At 42.0% G+C, this 15,768-nt stretch overlaps 1 protein-coding gene and 1 non-coding gene across 2 annotated transcripts in view; both read right to left on the bottom strand.

Moving 5' to 3' along the window:
* LOC124776730 (immunoglobulin superfamily member 21-like) overlaps window positions 1–15,768 on the bottom strand; it is a 933,147-nt gene that overhangs the window by 53,767 nt on the left and 863,612 nt on the right. The gene's annotated exons all lie outside the window — the stretch shown is intronic.
* Window positions 2,489–2,563, bottom strand: Trnas-cga. The gene has a single exon. It is a non-coding gene; the product is annotated as a tRNA-Ser (tRNA).

Raw genomic sequence — 15,768 nt, 5'->3', positions numbered from 1 at the left:
TACCCAGAAAGGGTCCGGCTGCAATTTACGGAATCTGCATGACCTATGCGAATAAATCACATGGCACACACATCTGGGAACCTATCAACACGAGAAAACGCTTGTAACGAAAGAACTCGACTTTTATGTTGTTTGATAAGCGCGCAATCGATGTGCAAACTCTGTAAGAAGCGATCATCACAATTACATGAACGGCGCAGAGTCGTATGGCGCATTCCGCAAGTGTTTAGTGTGCAGCGGGTAGACGCACTTCTGTCAGCAGCACGCCGACGCCACAACGCCGGCCGAAGTGGCCGTGCGGTTAAAGGCGCTACAGTGTGGAACCGCAAGACTGCTACGGTCGCAGGTTCGAAACCTGCCTCGGGCATAGATGTTTGTGATGTCCTTAGGTTAGTTAGGTTTAACTATTTCTAAGTTCTAGGGGACTAATGACCTCAGCAGTTGAGTCCCATAGTGCTCAGAGCCATTTGACGCCAGAACGAAAAAGGGTGCAGTGTGTGCTATGGCTAGCAGAGCTAATATCTGCAACATGTGTTCAGCGGCGTTTAAGAAGAGAATGAAATCTGGGTCCTCCTTGGATTTCTCTTCGAGAAATGGGAAGTTTGATTTAAAATGCGGCAAAACGTCCTAAAACATGTGTAAATTAATAGACAGTGGAACGTGTGTGCGAAGCAATCGCTAGACCCCCAAGCAAATCTGTTAGGCGATGCATGACATTGTCCACAAAAGTCTCTAGTTGCTTGCTTAAAGACTCTCAATTTTTCATCTCATTAAGCCTGAGGATTGATGTAGACGATATGATATTGCTGCTGAATTGTTGCATCGTATAGACAAAAGCAACGACTACCTCACTGCGGTGCTGCTCAGTGATGAGTCTACATTCCATGTCTGCGGCAAAGTTAATCGACATAAATGTCGAAATGTCGAAAACAGAAAAGTCAGACTCAAAGAGAAATGATTCATAAAGAAAGGGATGCACCAAAAGTTAATGTGTGGTTGGGACTATATAAACATGGAGTGAATGGTCTGTTTTTTTTATGGAGTTTACTGAAAGAGGGCGTGCCTGTCTCGAAATGCTGGCGAACTACGCAGTTCCACAGGTACCTCCCACTGTCATTTTCCAGCAGGATGGTGCGCCGACCCACAATCATGGGCGTATTGTCACACTTATCCATGAGAAGTTTCCGCTGGTCCTCTCGGTCTGCCGATCTGTCTTCGATGGATTTCAGTGCATCGGATTTATCAAAGATATTGTTTATGGAACAAAGATTCAAGACATGATAGATTTGAGACAACGGATCTACGCCGCGGTAGAGCCTTATAAATATGCTAAGAGAAAAGGAGTACAGTTTCGTTACCTGTCGACAAGCGGTGTCACGTTGAATTGTACTAGAACATGCATAAAAATGTTTCAGCTGCTGTGTAAAGTGTTGGAGAAACAATTATACAACCCTTAATAGACACTGAAATAGAAACAAAATTTTTGTATACCTCTAACCCGGGCACCCTGTATTTGGTTTTCTTATACAGTTTTGATATATCGTAGAAAAGAATACGAGGGAATTTTTCACGATATTCGGATCAAATTATGTTTCGATGGGATAGTGAAATTACTTGTACCACACCTGACCTATAATTCAATATGAACTCCTAACCACTGGGCAATTTCACTTTGACCAAATTGCTATCACATGTGAAAGAAGCGGTAAGTGAAAGAAGAAAGAAGTCGGACTTACGGATTTGTAGTGTGGCACTAATTCAATGAGCAGCGAGGTACAAGTTCTTGGTTTACAGAACCAAACGTTTTGTAATCTTTGTTTCTGACATAAACAGATTTCACCTGCATATGAACTCATAAAGGAACACGACCGTTATCATGTCGTCAACTCACATCTTTAGGTATAGATCTACAAGATAGAAAATGTACAATTGAATGATACCTATCCTAATAATCTATTCTCTATTGATTGAAAGGTGAGCCGTGGTAAGGGAAGGAGAGGCTAAGTCTTCTCTAATAAAGTATTGTTACCCGCAAGAAGCAGGGCGTCATAGTTCAAATTGACCAGTTGAAAAAACTGACATGTTAAAAGCGCGCTTACCATCATTTAAAAGAACTAAATAAGTAATCAAGAGAAGGTAAAAAGCCCCAGCTAGCAACACCGAAAGCCCTTGATTAAGAAAACACACTTCTTACCAGGAAGCAGCGAACAGAAACCTTCCAACAACCTCGCCTTGCTGGCCAATGATCTCATGGTGCTCCGGAGGACACTAGCGCCACTATGCACATAGCGCGGAAAGTTACAAACATTTTCACGCGTATCCGAATATCATGGGAATGACTAATGTCGCCATTATACAACAAAACTACACAAACTTCTTACAAAAAGTTGGGTGGTCTAGGTATGGGATTCCCCGCCAAAGGCCAGTCCTTGCTGAAATCCTAATTTTCAATTCTGAAACATGAAACTTCCTGGCAGATTAAAACTGTGTGCCCGGCCGAGACTCGAACTCGGGACCTTTGCCTTTCGCGGGCAAGTGCTCTACCAACTGAGCTACCGAAGCACGACTCACGCCCGGTACTCACAGCCTTACTTCTGCCAGTACCTCGTCTCCTACCTTCCAAACTCATTCTGGAAATTCTGAAACAGTTTTTGGAATGTAATCCACATCTTTCCAAGGTTGGATTCTGGCTTCGCTATGTTCATGATGTGGTGTGCTTATGGACAGGCACTGTCAGAGAACTTCAAACATTTCTCAAGCAACTAGGTTCTGATCACAACGATACAAAATTCACAATGGAGTTTGGGCGTAAATGCACAAATTATTGAGATCTGACCGTAGACATCACTGCCGGTATTCATACTTCCAAATTTATAGGAAACCTGCCACCACAAATATGTTAAAGCCGGCCATATCTCAACATCCAGTTAGCCACAAATAGATCCCTTTCATTCAGTGTTACATCGCCTAATATCTATCCTCATGACTGAAAAATCTTCCAAATGAAATTGAATGCAATCAAAGAAATAGCATCAAACAATGGCTATCCTCTTACCTTAGTGGAATCCATAATGCACAAAAAGCAGAAGCGACTGGTATACTCTCTTCTTTACCGAGTTCTTGGACCACCACATAAAGAACACAATAAATGGTGTGCAAATCAATATTTAGGTAAAGTCTCACTGAATGCAGCCAGAAAGCTTAAATCCAGGAACATAACAACGTCATTTTATGTTCACAACATTTTTGGGCACTTTTTGCCCAATGGAAAAGACAGCACTCCAACTTTGGAAGAGAGTGAAGTCTGTAAAATTACTTGTAATTGTGGCTAATTCTTTTTAAGTCAGCCTGGCAGGGCAATATGTTCCCAACTGAAGCAACACCACAGAATCTGGAAACTTTGGATAGAGGACTCTACTTTTGCAGACTACCTCCTTGAAGAAGATCATATTTACAAAGTGAGACATGAAGTACTACTTACATCCATAAAGGGAGAGAGATGAACTCTCTTGAAATAATAGAAATTACTGAACATATGTCCATCAGCACAAGCTTAATACTGAAAGACTAGACAGAGTAGGCCGCGCGGGATTAGCCGAGCGGTCTAGGGCGCTGCAGTCGCGGCTGAGGTTCGAGTCCTCCCTCGGGCATGGGTGTGGGTGTTAGTCCTTAGGATAATTTAGGTTAGGTGGTATGTAAGCTTAGGAAGTGATGACCTTAGCAGTTAAGTCCCACAAGATTTCACACACATTTTCACACTAGACAGAGTTCCCATATTCGTCACTTCTAACAGCGGATACTACTCACAATCCTATCCAGACCATGTTGTAAATGACATCTCTTACTCACATGAACTGCAGTCATTCATTTCAGTAACTATAATTTCTCTCCTTGTATTAAAAATCTTAACTTTGTATAATCACAGCTGCTTAATATCATTATTACATATTATTTGTCTGTAACTTAGGACCTATTCAAGAGAATATTGTTTTGATCAACCACACCTTTATAATATGTAACCAAAGTTTATTATTCAACAATTTTCTTCTAAGAACAGCTCTTTTAATTTGTCGACGGTTCACTTGTTGAGGTGTTACATATTTAATCTTAGTTAAATGTCTTACATCGCATTTACACTGAAGTAATCCTTGTTGTTTTATTCATATTTCCAACATTAACGTTTTTCATCTCTGGCACTGTAAATAGCCTATAGATGCACTAGTTTAAAATCTTTGATCCACCAAATTTCACTGCATCACATAAATATCCTTGTAGCCGAAAAGTTGTTCACGTCTTCTTTTCTTCTTTATCGTCACCTTGTCCCATATCATATAGGGTCGGCGTTGCTCTTGTGGAGCCTTCTCCTCCATAGTACTCTATCCATTGCCTCTTCCTTCTTCCATCCTTTCTGCCTTAGGTCCCCGGATATCTTATCCTTCCACCTCATCTTCGGTCTTCCTCTCCTTTCGCTCCTTCAGTCTTTATATCTTCCATTCTGTTTCCGATATACTCTGCCCCTTTTCTCTGTAAGTGTCCGTACCACCTTATCCTACTCTCTTGTATCTTTTTCCCCCATTGGTCCCACTTTCACGGCTCCTCTAACAAATTCATTTCTAATCCTGTTCTTCCTTGTTACCCCACACATCCACCTCAGCATTCTCATTTCCGCCACTTCCAACTTCCTTTCCTGGGCTACTGTGATTTGGCATGTCTCTGTCCCGTATATCATAGCAGACCTTACCATCTACTTGAACACTTTCCATTTCAACCCAATGCTCACCTTCTTGTCGCACAACACTCCATTCATTTTCCTCCAGTCGTTTCAACGGCAATTTATTCGGTGTTGTATCTCGCTTTCCCGTCCTCTGCCCCTCTGTATGTACGACCCCAGGTATTTAAATTTGCAGACCGATTTCAGCTCATCATCCTGGATCTTGCAAGACCACATCTGCACATCCTTCAGGGACAAATATTCTGACTGAGGAATGATGAAAACTGGCAAGAGGAATGATGAAAACTTGTTCGTGTATCACATAACAAATATTTTAGAATATTACAGCAATGTTGCGTGTGTTTCATTCATAACTATAAAATACTTCAGCGTAAAAATCATAAAAACCGAACAGAAGAGACGCAACAGCACATAACAACAAGCCCAGGGTCAACAACCAAGCAATGGGAAAACTGTGAGATTATGTCCTTGAAAGGCAATCAAAATTCGACACTGTACTGTAAAGTCTTAACTCTACCTGACTGTTAAGGGTGTGTTAGCCGTACAGCTTTAGACTCTGTATAATCAGTTCCTTCCAGAATATTAAGGTGTGCCCCTTTACCTTTCTGTGAAAGACTTTTAAATTGTAGCTAGGCCTGTTAATGAGCTATTTTCTATCAGAAACACAGTATTGAAACAGTTTCATTGTGGAGCGGAATGTTTTCCCGGAAAGTAGCTATCAGTAGTGGCAGTGTTTCGCTTTTTGCCTCGATGACGCGCGCGCATCAGCCTGCCGCGGTAATCGCCTCATAACGGCCGACGGGCCGCAACCCGCCACGCTGCCGTTCGAGTTGGCGGGCGCGCATGCTCGCCGCAGCGCTCAGGGCATTATCCCGGGGAGTCGTTACGCACGGCGGGCCGCTTTCAGCGAGTGCATCAAATGAGCGCCGAACCCCCCCTGCAGCGCCCGCAACCAGCCGGCTAATCCACGGGGCCGGACGGCTGCGCGAACCAGCCGCGCATTCCGTCACTCGACGGCTCTAGAGATAACTGCCACTAGCCCGGCAGAAACGCGCCGCAGATCTTGTAATGGCACAGTGAGGCAGCTAGCGTGCACGTGTAAACTAGTGGATTACCAGCGTCAGCTGAAACGGGCATCCCATGTAATCGTAGATTAATTAGCGTGGCAGTAAATCAACTCCAATAGAGTTTACCGCCAAAAGCAAAAATGAATAATGTGCTGACTATTATTTTTTTACGCCAGAGACGTCATTTTTATGACTAACATGTCGGCGTGGGCTGTGTATGATTTATTTTAAATATTATTACGCCCGACTGGTATCGGGCAACACGCCCATCTCCAGCGACACGCAGTGGTTACCGGCGACCCATATAAACAACCTATAGAGAGATCAACCGGCAACTGAATTATTAATTTTTTTCGTATTTATGGTACCTGAAGTACAGGGCCTAAATTTAAATCACCCAAATCATTTCGGTACAAAACTCCAAAATTCTAGAAAAAATATCTTTTGAAGTTTTCCGAAGGACATTAATTTGCTAAAATTAAGGCTAGTGTCATCACAGGCCGCATGACTCGTTCCGTAGTGTTGGAAGACGGTAACTGGGCGATCAATGAATGACTGATTCAAATCACGCTAGGGTCTCTTCTTTAGACAGATTTTTCGTTCATTTTCAATGCCAAAACCAGTAAAATATTAAATTCATGAAATATATTGAATTAACATATATATTATCATAATTATTGTGAAAACCATACATCTCCATGATCATGGTTACAGACCACGTACATAGTAACTATAAACTCTCAATTATCTACACAGGGTGAAATAAATAAAACCGACAAACTGCAGGGACGGAATTCTGACGGGAAACGGAAGAAAAAGGAGCCTATGATTATGTGTACGGAAATGCATCGTTGGTTGCCACTGTAGAAGGCGCAGACGAATGAAAGTTCCTCTGACTATGTTCTATGTTACAACTTTAAACATAGCTGTGTGCAGGAACCGTGAAAATATTTTTGCAGTAAAGACAGCCCACTGGTTGCAATTGATTTTATAGTCGAATTGACCATGGTTTCGACTTCTAAACTAAGGTAGTCTTCATCAAAATTTATATTACCTGAATAAGAGGGATACAAAGTTAGTCATTAATAACGAAAATACTGGACAGTAATAATTAATATTTGTATATAAAGATGTACTTACATACATAACACGTTGAGCATTGCAGCTCTCGTCATACAATCTTAACACCAAAAAGGCCACGTCACATGATAAAACATCCTACGTAAAAGTTTTACTGTCATTTCTAATTAAAAATTAAAGATTGCCGCAAAGGGCTGCTTGTGTATACTGAAACAAGTGGCATCAGATTGGGTGGCGCGTGCCGCCGCTATACTACGATGTGGACATGAGGTGTCACGCCATCTAGTGATGAAAATTGGTAACATCTGCTTTATATGATAGAAAGGTTACAGCTGTTTGTATAGCAGATGTGTCTACAAATTTTAAACATTTTGTAGTATGAAGACATATTATAATTTAGAAGCAGTAAGAAATTATGAAAAAATTTTTCCAATAATTTGTTACAGTAAAATACAGTAAATTATTACACTGCCATAAGAGCATGGGGAGGAAAACAACATTTCAGAAAAAACACGAGGAAAAATTGACATAGATGAAAAATACCTTTTAAGGATCCTTCAGTAAAGGTTCGAAGCCATTGATAAAAATTGTTATTACATAACTGTAACTGTTCATTAAGAATAAGGTTATCATTGAGAGAAAAGTGTTTGAATATTTCCATTTCCTCAAGAACATCAAGTCTACGACCTTTTTTCTCTGTGTGCAGAATATTAATTTCATTAATTTCCTTAGGTTTGTGGCCTGTGATCAGCAAATGATCAGCGAAAGAAGAACTATGAATGTTAGTGCCTTTTTTTCCCCAACAGATGCTCTTTATATCTGACTGAAAAAGCTCGCCCTGTTTGTCCTATATAATATCAGGGACATGTGTCGCAAAAAAAAGAAAAAAAATGTTCCATGTGTTCCTTGTGTGTTACAGGTTGCGTGATCGATCCCAGCTTACTGTAAGCAGTAGCACGGACCGGGATTCATGTCAGGAACAAGCCGAAATGGTGTTTGTGTGCAGCCAAGCAGATGAAAACGGTCGAGAGGCAGCATGGCTATACCAAAATAAGTACCTTCACAGGCACCAACCACATCACACAGCTTTTCAAGTCCTTTTCGGAAATTTGTTGTGATAATGGGTTACACCATGTTGGCGGGCCACTTGTCTGGAGCTTGTACTAGGGTTCGTCTCAATATCCTGTAGAACCTGATACTCCAAATCTAGTATACGCACAGTCCTCCGCCTCCCCGCCTCCCTGCACATTCGTCTGTCTAAACGGGCCCATAATCCCACAAATGCCCAAAAACGGCCTGAATTGTTGTCTGATGTGTTTGGTGTTTACGAAGGTACTTGTTTTGGTACAGCTGTACTGTGTCTCAACAGTTTCTGTCTAACTGGCCGTACACAAATACTATGTCGACTTGCTCCCGACATAAATACGAGTCGATTTTGCTGCGTCAATCTCGCGGTCTGCAATACGCAAGGAACACAAGCCACGAGGTAGGAATTAGTCACTGCCATATACCGTGGCAACGATGCCTCTGTGGACACACGTTCATGGACTTTTTTCCTTAATTTCAGTCAGGAATCCGTCCCCACAGTTTTTCGGTTTTATTAATGTTCATCCTATATTTTATAACAGGTTGTTAATAAACATGGTTCGGATTTAAAAACATTAGAAATTTATTAACAGTCTTTCATAAAATATCTAAAATTAAGAATTTATATATTCAGTGCATGTCTAACACGTAATTAGAAACAAGAAGATGCGCATTTTTCAAAAACATAATGATTCGACCTGGTTTAGTTACAATATACTTGATAAATTTTATATTTAATTGACGTTAGATTTCCAATGAAACGAAAAAATAAAACGAAATTAACATCCTAGAGAAAGTTGAATCAGTCATCCATTGACCATCCAGTTGCCATTTTTCAACACTAAGAAGTAATCCTTAACACCCATGGTGAACAATCGTCTTAATTTTAGCAAATTAATGTCCCTCGAAAAACTTCAAAGTCGATTTTATCTAGGATTTTAGAGACTTGAATCGTACTGATGTGGTTGATTGAGATTTGAATTCTGACCACCTCTTACGACAAGCATGGAGAAATTACAAAAATTCTACTACCGGGTGATCTTGTTAGACTGATTAACCCTTTGACTACCAATTTTATACCAAAAACATTAATGTACGGTTCTTTCAACTAATGTCTTTGGCAGAAGTAACAATACATGAAAAGTACTTCACGCCGTTTCTTTTTCCATAGTGGTTGGGAACTGGGGGGCGGAGAACATGCAGAATTATTCGTTAAGTTCCTCTAGGGCCTCAGAAGACGACTGCACAACTACAAGACCTACTGAAAACAGACACACATCAGTGGACAGAGCATCTCTCCAAGTTGGTAACTCACACTGCAGTGCTGAATATTGGCTTCGTTTGCGATGTGGCAGGCGTCAAATCGTGGGTGCAAGTCGTTGACGCGATGTGCCCTGGAAGGCGCGATGGCAGCCCGCTTTGCGAATCTGGTGATTAGGTTGCCGATCTGCAAGTGCGAGCAAATTCGATATGACAATACGGCGAGCAGGGTTAAAAATGAAACTTGAGGAAAGCACAACATACAGGTGCAATCTGTAGTTATAACAATTCTGCTAACCATTAGTAGGCTTCCGTTTACCAGTGGGTACTGATGCATAGCAGTAACAGGCAATAAGTGGCAGCCGGCCAGGGCGACCGCTACGGTCGCAGGTTCGAATCCTGCCTTGGGCATGGATGTGGTGATGTCCTTAGGTTAGTTAGGTTTAAGTGGTTCTAAGTTCTAGGGGACTGATTACCTTAGAAGTTAGTTAAGTCCCATAGTACTCAGAGCCATTTGAACCATTTTTTTTAACGTATGGTAACTAGTTCTCTGATAACCTATCGTGGTAGATGTAAGTCTCGTTGGACGTTAAAGGGCTAAGGCACTGTCATACTCCAAGTTAGTCGGAGACTTAGCTGTCAAATTTTGAAAACCATGCTATCTGGTACTTTCGTCTGCTAGCGAGAAGTCATATTGTTTTGTTTATTATATCTCATACAATAGCATTTACTGCAACCAGTTAAGGTTTTTCTTTATTTATTTCCCACCAGACGCGTTTCCCATTATGGAGAGATCTTTACGTGTACTATGACTATACGAGAGTGATGTTTGCAATGTGCGAGCTGGTGCATTATCTGATGGCTTTACCGTTGCGAAAACAAGCGCATTTTTGTAATCACTGATGAATCCTTCTGTATAGGAACTAGCGAATTTGTTTTAACTTGTACTTACGGTTATTATTCCTCCCGTTACGTTGACGTTTCGCTTGTTTCATAATAGTAAGTGCTGTCTTGCATATTTCTCAGAGAGGTATATTTATTTAAGTCATTGGCATTTATAGAGAAAGCAGACGGTAGTAGGCATACGTTTTAACACGTCACCGTAATACTAAATCATCATTTTTTTGAAGGGAGTTCCAGATATTTGTGAAACGTCATTATAGTTCCCAGAATGAGATTTTCACTCTGCAGCTGAGTGTGCGCTGATATGAAACTTCCTGGCAGATTAAAACTGTGTGCCGGACCGAGACTCAAACTCGGGACCTTTGCCTTTCGCGGGAAATTGCTCGACCAACTGAGCTACCTAAGCACGACTCACGCCCCGTCCTCACAGCTTTACTTCTGCCAGTACCTTGTCTCCTACCTCCCAAACTTAACAGAAGCTCTCTTGCGAACCTTGGAGAACTAGCACTCCTGAAAGAAAGGATACTGGCAGAAGTAAAGCTGTAAGGACGGGGCGTGAGTCGTGCTTGGGTAGCTCAGTTGGTAGAGCACTTGCCCGCGAAAGGCATAGGGCCCGATTTCGAGTCTCGGTCCGGCACGCAGTTTTAATCTGCCAGGAAGTCTCGGCATTATAGTTGACCTCAGCTGTTTATTTTTATGCTCAGTGCTACCTGTTTCGATCATAAGACCATTACCAAGAGGAAAGAAAGCGTAACGAGCTTTTCCCTACAAAATTTGAAGTGAACAAGTTTGATATAGGCAGAAAAAACATAGCTTCTGTTACAACAAGTAATCTCCGAAAGACACAGATATGTAGGAGACGCACACAAACGATCATTTATTCAAAACTTAGCTTCAGCTTCATAATGGTGTACTTATCTTAACCGGCAGCACTGAGCATAAAAAATAAACAGCAGATGCAATGAAGTTCACAGTCATTTGACAGCTGTAAAGCCTCATCTCGTCACAAATCTATATTCCTAATATGAAGGCTGCGTTCATTTGCTTTTGCGCTATTTTGTTTTTGTGTGTGTTTGAGCAGTTCTAATGGAAAAAAGGACTGTCAAGTTTCATGTCATACTCAATTAGTACTTTTGTTTCTCAGGAAATAGCAATTACCAGAACTCCTAAGATCAGTTTATTTAGACAGAATATTCATGAATTTCTGTAACCTGGTGGAATGTATTAACATCGTAGGAGCCACCGTAAGCCTGATGACAAGTTGCTGCTGTAACTGAAGATAAAAAATCTGTTACTCTATAACAAGTAAGACCGTTGTTTTTATAGTCCCACGATTTCAGTAATGGAGCCGTTACTTTATTGATAACATCTTAATTATACTATTCTACATTCTGCGGTGATTAAATGGAGTAAATAATAAGTCAAATGAAACACTTAGCGTCCCACAGGTCTTGTGGTGATGGCCTCTAATATAAACTGCCACGTGAGATACTGAATATAGTTCTACATATGTCATATAACCTGTAACTGAAAAAGTGTCATGCGTGATGATCTCTCCATTGTCAGAAGACTCCGGACTAATCCCCCATTCGGATCTCCAGGTGGGGGCTGTCAAGGTGGAGGTGACCACTGCCATTGAATGTCAAAGCTTGAACGTGGTAGGGAAGCTAGACAATCTCAAAATGAAATACAAAAGCTCAGTCTAGATATAGTGGGGGGGGTCACTGAAGTGAAATGTAAAGAAGACAAGGATTCCTGGTCAGACGAGTATAGAGCAATATGAACAGCAGCAGAAAATAGTATAACAGGAATAGGATTCCCTATTAATAGGAAGGTACAGTAGAGAGTGAGTTACCGTGAACAAGTCAGTAATAGGGCTGTCCTCATCAGAATCGACAGCAGATGAACACCGACAACGATAAATCACGTATACGTGCCGACGTCGATGTCCGAGATAAAGAGATTGAGAAAGCCTGTGAGGATACTGGACGAGTAATTCAGTACATTAAGAGAGATGAAAACTTGAATGTAATGAGGGACTGGAATGCAGTTGTTGGGGAATACCCAGTAACACGACCTCTTGCATTGATGCATGCCTGTATTCGTCGTGGCATACTATCCACAAGTTCATCAAGGCACTGTTGGTCCAGATTGTTCCACGCCTCAACGGCGATTCGGTGTAGATCCCTCAGAGTGGTTGGTGGGTCGCATCGTTCATAAACAGCTCTTTTCAATCTATCCCAGGCATATTCGATAGGGTTCATATCTGGAGAACATGCTGGCCACTCTGGTCGAGCGATGTCGTTATGCTGAAGGAAGTCATTCACAAGACGTGCAAGATGGGGGCGGGAATTGTCGTCCATGAAGACGAATGCCTCACCAGTATGCTGCCGATATGGTTGCACTGTCGGTCGGAGAATGGCATTCACGTATCGTACAGTCGTTACAGCGCCTTCCATGAACACCTGTCGCGTACCTCGGCACCACATAGTGCCACCCAAAAACAGCAGCGAACCTCCACCTTGCTGCACTCGTTGGGCAGTGTGTCTAAGGCGTTCAGCCTAAACGGGTTGCCACCAAACACGTCTCTGACGATTGCCTGGTTGAAGGCATATGCGACACTCATCGGTGAGGAGAACGTGATGCCAATACAGAGCGGTCCATTCGACTTGTTGTTGGGCCCATCTGTACTACGCTGCATGGTGTCGAGGCTACAAAGATGGACCTTGCCGTGGACGGCGGGAATGAAGTTGCGCATCATGCAGTATATTGCGCACAGTTTGAATCGTAACAATACTTCCTGTGGCTGCACGAAAAGCGTTATCCAACATGGTGGCTTTGCTGTCAGGGTTCCTCCTAGCCATAATTCGTAGGTAGCGGTAATCCACGGCAATAGTAGAACCTTGGGCTGCCTGAGCGAGTCATGTCATCGACAGTTCTGTCTCTCTGTATCTCCTCCATGTCCAACCAACATCGCTTTGGTTCACTCGGAGACGCCTGGACACTTCCCTTGCTGAGAGCCCTTCCTGGCACAAAGTAACAATGCGGACGCGATCCAACCATGGTATTGACCGTCTAGGCATGGTTGAACTGCAGACAACACGAGCCGTGTACCTCCTTCCTTGTTGAATGACTGGTACTAATCGGCTGTCGGACCTCATCCGTTTAATAGGCGCTGCTCATGCATGGTTGTTTACACATTTGGGCGCGTTTATTGACATCTCTGAACACTCAAAGGGACTGTGTCTGCGATACAATATCCACAGTCAACTTCTATCTTCAGGAGTTCTGGGGAACGGGGCGATGCAAAACTCTTTTTGATGTGTGTTTGAACGTACATGTGGATGTAAATAAAAAATGTACAGTTGAAAGAAAAGAAAAAAAGTAAGGTGGTCTGGTTCATGTATCGACAAGTATACATTTTCCGGATTCAAATACTAAGAGACAACTTCATAAGATGAGCTGAAAAGATATCTATCAAGACGCAAAATCAAAGAAAGAAAGGAAAATTTAAAGATTAGATTTTATCGCTACTCAAACCAGTGTACTGGAAGTAGGATCAAAAATACCGTAAGTAAAAGCATCTGACGTTTTAGGCACAGATTCAGAATTTAAACACGAAACGGTATCTTGTTGTTTCAGAGTAGAAAAATTGCTACAGTAATGTATAGAAGGATTCATTGACCTTCTTCTTTGTAAAACCCGTCCCAAAATTAGAAGATTACTTAGAAAGTGGAAATAAGAAAGTTCATTAAACACACGATGCTGTAAAAATGAAAGATACAGATATATATAAGACAAATGCAATAATAACAAATACTCAGTCGACAACAAAAGTTTTAAATTCTTGACGTAAGAATAGGACTTATGATTGCTCTGATTGACATTATAGACTGTTTTTACAAAGAAGAGGCCGTGGCGAAAAACAACAGGTGAAACACAATGGGTAATTGAGTTACGCACAGGACACACAGCTGACAAATACTTACGATTGAATCATTACTCGAAATGACCTATCACGGGAAGATAAAATCTGTAAACAGGATCTATCTTCCAACCTTTGGTGAAATTGGTGAAACATGTGGCAATTAGAAATATACGAACGGTGCTCGGCTTTCTGAAGAAATAAAGTAATGAAATAACCTAAATGTCATTGCCAGAAATACTGTCGACGCGAAATGGTAAGACGAAATGAATTTTTTAGTCCAATTGATTAACAAATATTCATTATGGTCCTGTGTTTGCATAGTAGTGCGTTAAGGTTGACTTTTTTCCCCACCGCCAATCACACAACTGGTATCAGTGAGTTTATCGTCACCCTGACGCTGTAAGTGCGTTAAAACGAGGACGGCTAACGGCGGTACTTTTTTGTGTATACAGAAAGAATAACAAACACAGTTCTCGCATCTGACGGGAGAAGCCGGGGCTCATGTTTGCGCGGTCGAAACTCCAGCGTAACTGAACAAATACGACGCCGGTTCGCTGTTTAGCGAGGCACAGCTACAGTCGCCGCGGTGGGCAGCGCGTTGTGATGTTGCAGACGCTTGCTTGCTTGCTCGCTTTTATGTGCCGACGAGAGGTTGATTTGAAGGTGATTTCAGAGCACGCTTTGCGCCGAAAGTTGATGCTCCCCTGCTGCCGTTCTATCATATCCCTCCATTCACAAAGGCAACGAGTTTTTAGAAACAACGTTCCAGGCGTTTTACAGCTCTCTGTTTCAACATGTAGTCTGAATGTTACACTGGCTCACGTGTTTTTGTTCCAGCACAAACGTTTGCCAGCAATGAGTAAGATTTGGAATGCGTAAAACATGCTCCCTTGAGAAATCCAGGCCGTACGTTTGTGTTAGTGTTTCAGTGTCGGGCAAAAACCAAGCAAATACTCTAGTTCAGCTCGATTAAAAAAAACTTGAAAGTTAACGGTTTGATAGAGGAAACAGTGTTCGATGCTCAGGTTTATATTCGGTAACAGTGAGACTGAAGTTTATAACAGATCATCTTAAACAGTCTAGCATTATTATATTTCCTCGCAGGCTCTATTTTGTCCGAAGGGCTAATGCCCCCCCCCCCCCGCCCCCTCCACCCCACACTGCTCTCTATCACTGTCGCTCTCGCTCTCTGATGATTTACAAAATCACATGACGTCATTAGTTGAGGCTGACGCGCGAAGCTGCTGCGTCCAGCCCAGTGCAGCTGTCAGAGATCAACTTCAGCCGACTCAACTACAGCTCCGTTTCCCATGCAGGCAAGTCCAGTACCTTATCCAGCGCTGAAACTCGGTCAGCTACTACGAGCTCATAAGTGTAAGGCTGACTCGTAATCACAACGTTTATTCAAGATATGGTAACCGTCACGGTGAAAAATGAATCAGTCGACCATGAAAATTAACTAAAGAATTAATGTAGGCAGTTGCATTATAGGCTTGGTGGTTTCCAGGTGGCATACCAAATCGATGTGGCAGTCCCGAGCCTAAAATCACAATGCTTCATATCAAGGGTAATTACCTACTAATTGATAATATTGGAAAGAAGAAAACACAGGCAGTCCATAAGTAACGGAATTTTATTTACTATCGTGGCTCGGTTCAACTAACCGATACTAGACGTCAGCTATGATTCCTAATGACGTTGTGAAGTGTGAA

Source organism: Schistocerca piceifrons, chromosome 1 (genome assembly GCF_021461385.2).
Source record: "Schistocerca piceifrons isolate TAMUIC-IGC-003096 chromosome 1, iqSchPice1.1, whole genome shotgun sequence".
In the NCBI taxonomy this organism is placed as follows: Eukaryota; Metazoa; Arthropoda; class Insecta; order Orthoptera; family Acrididae; genus Schistocerca; species Schistocerca piceifrons.
This window is presented reverse-complemented; position numbering and strand designations above follow the sequence as displayed.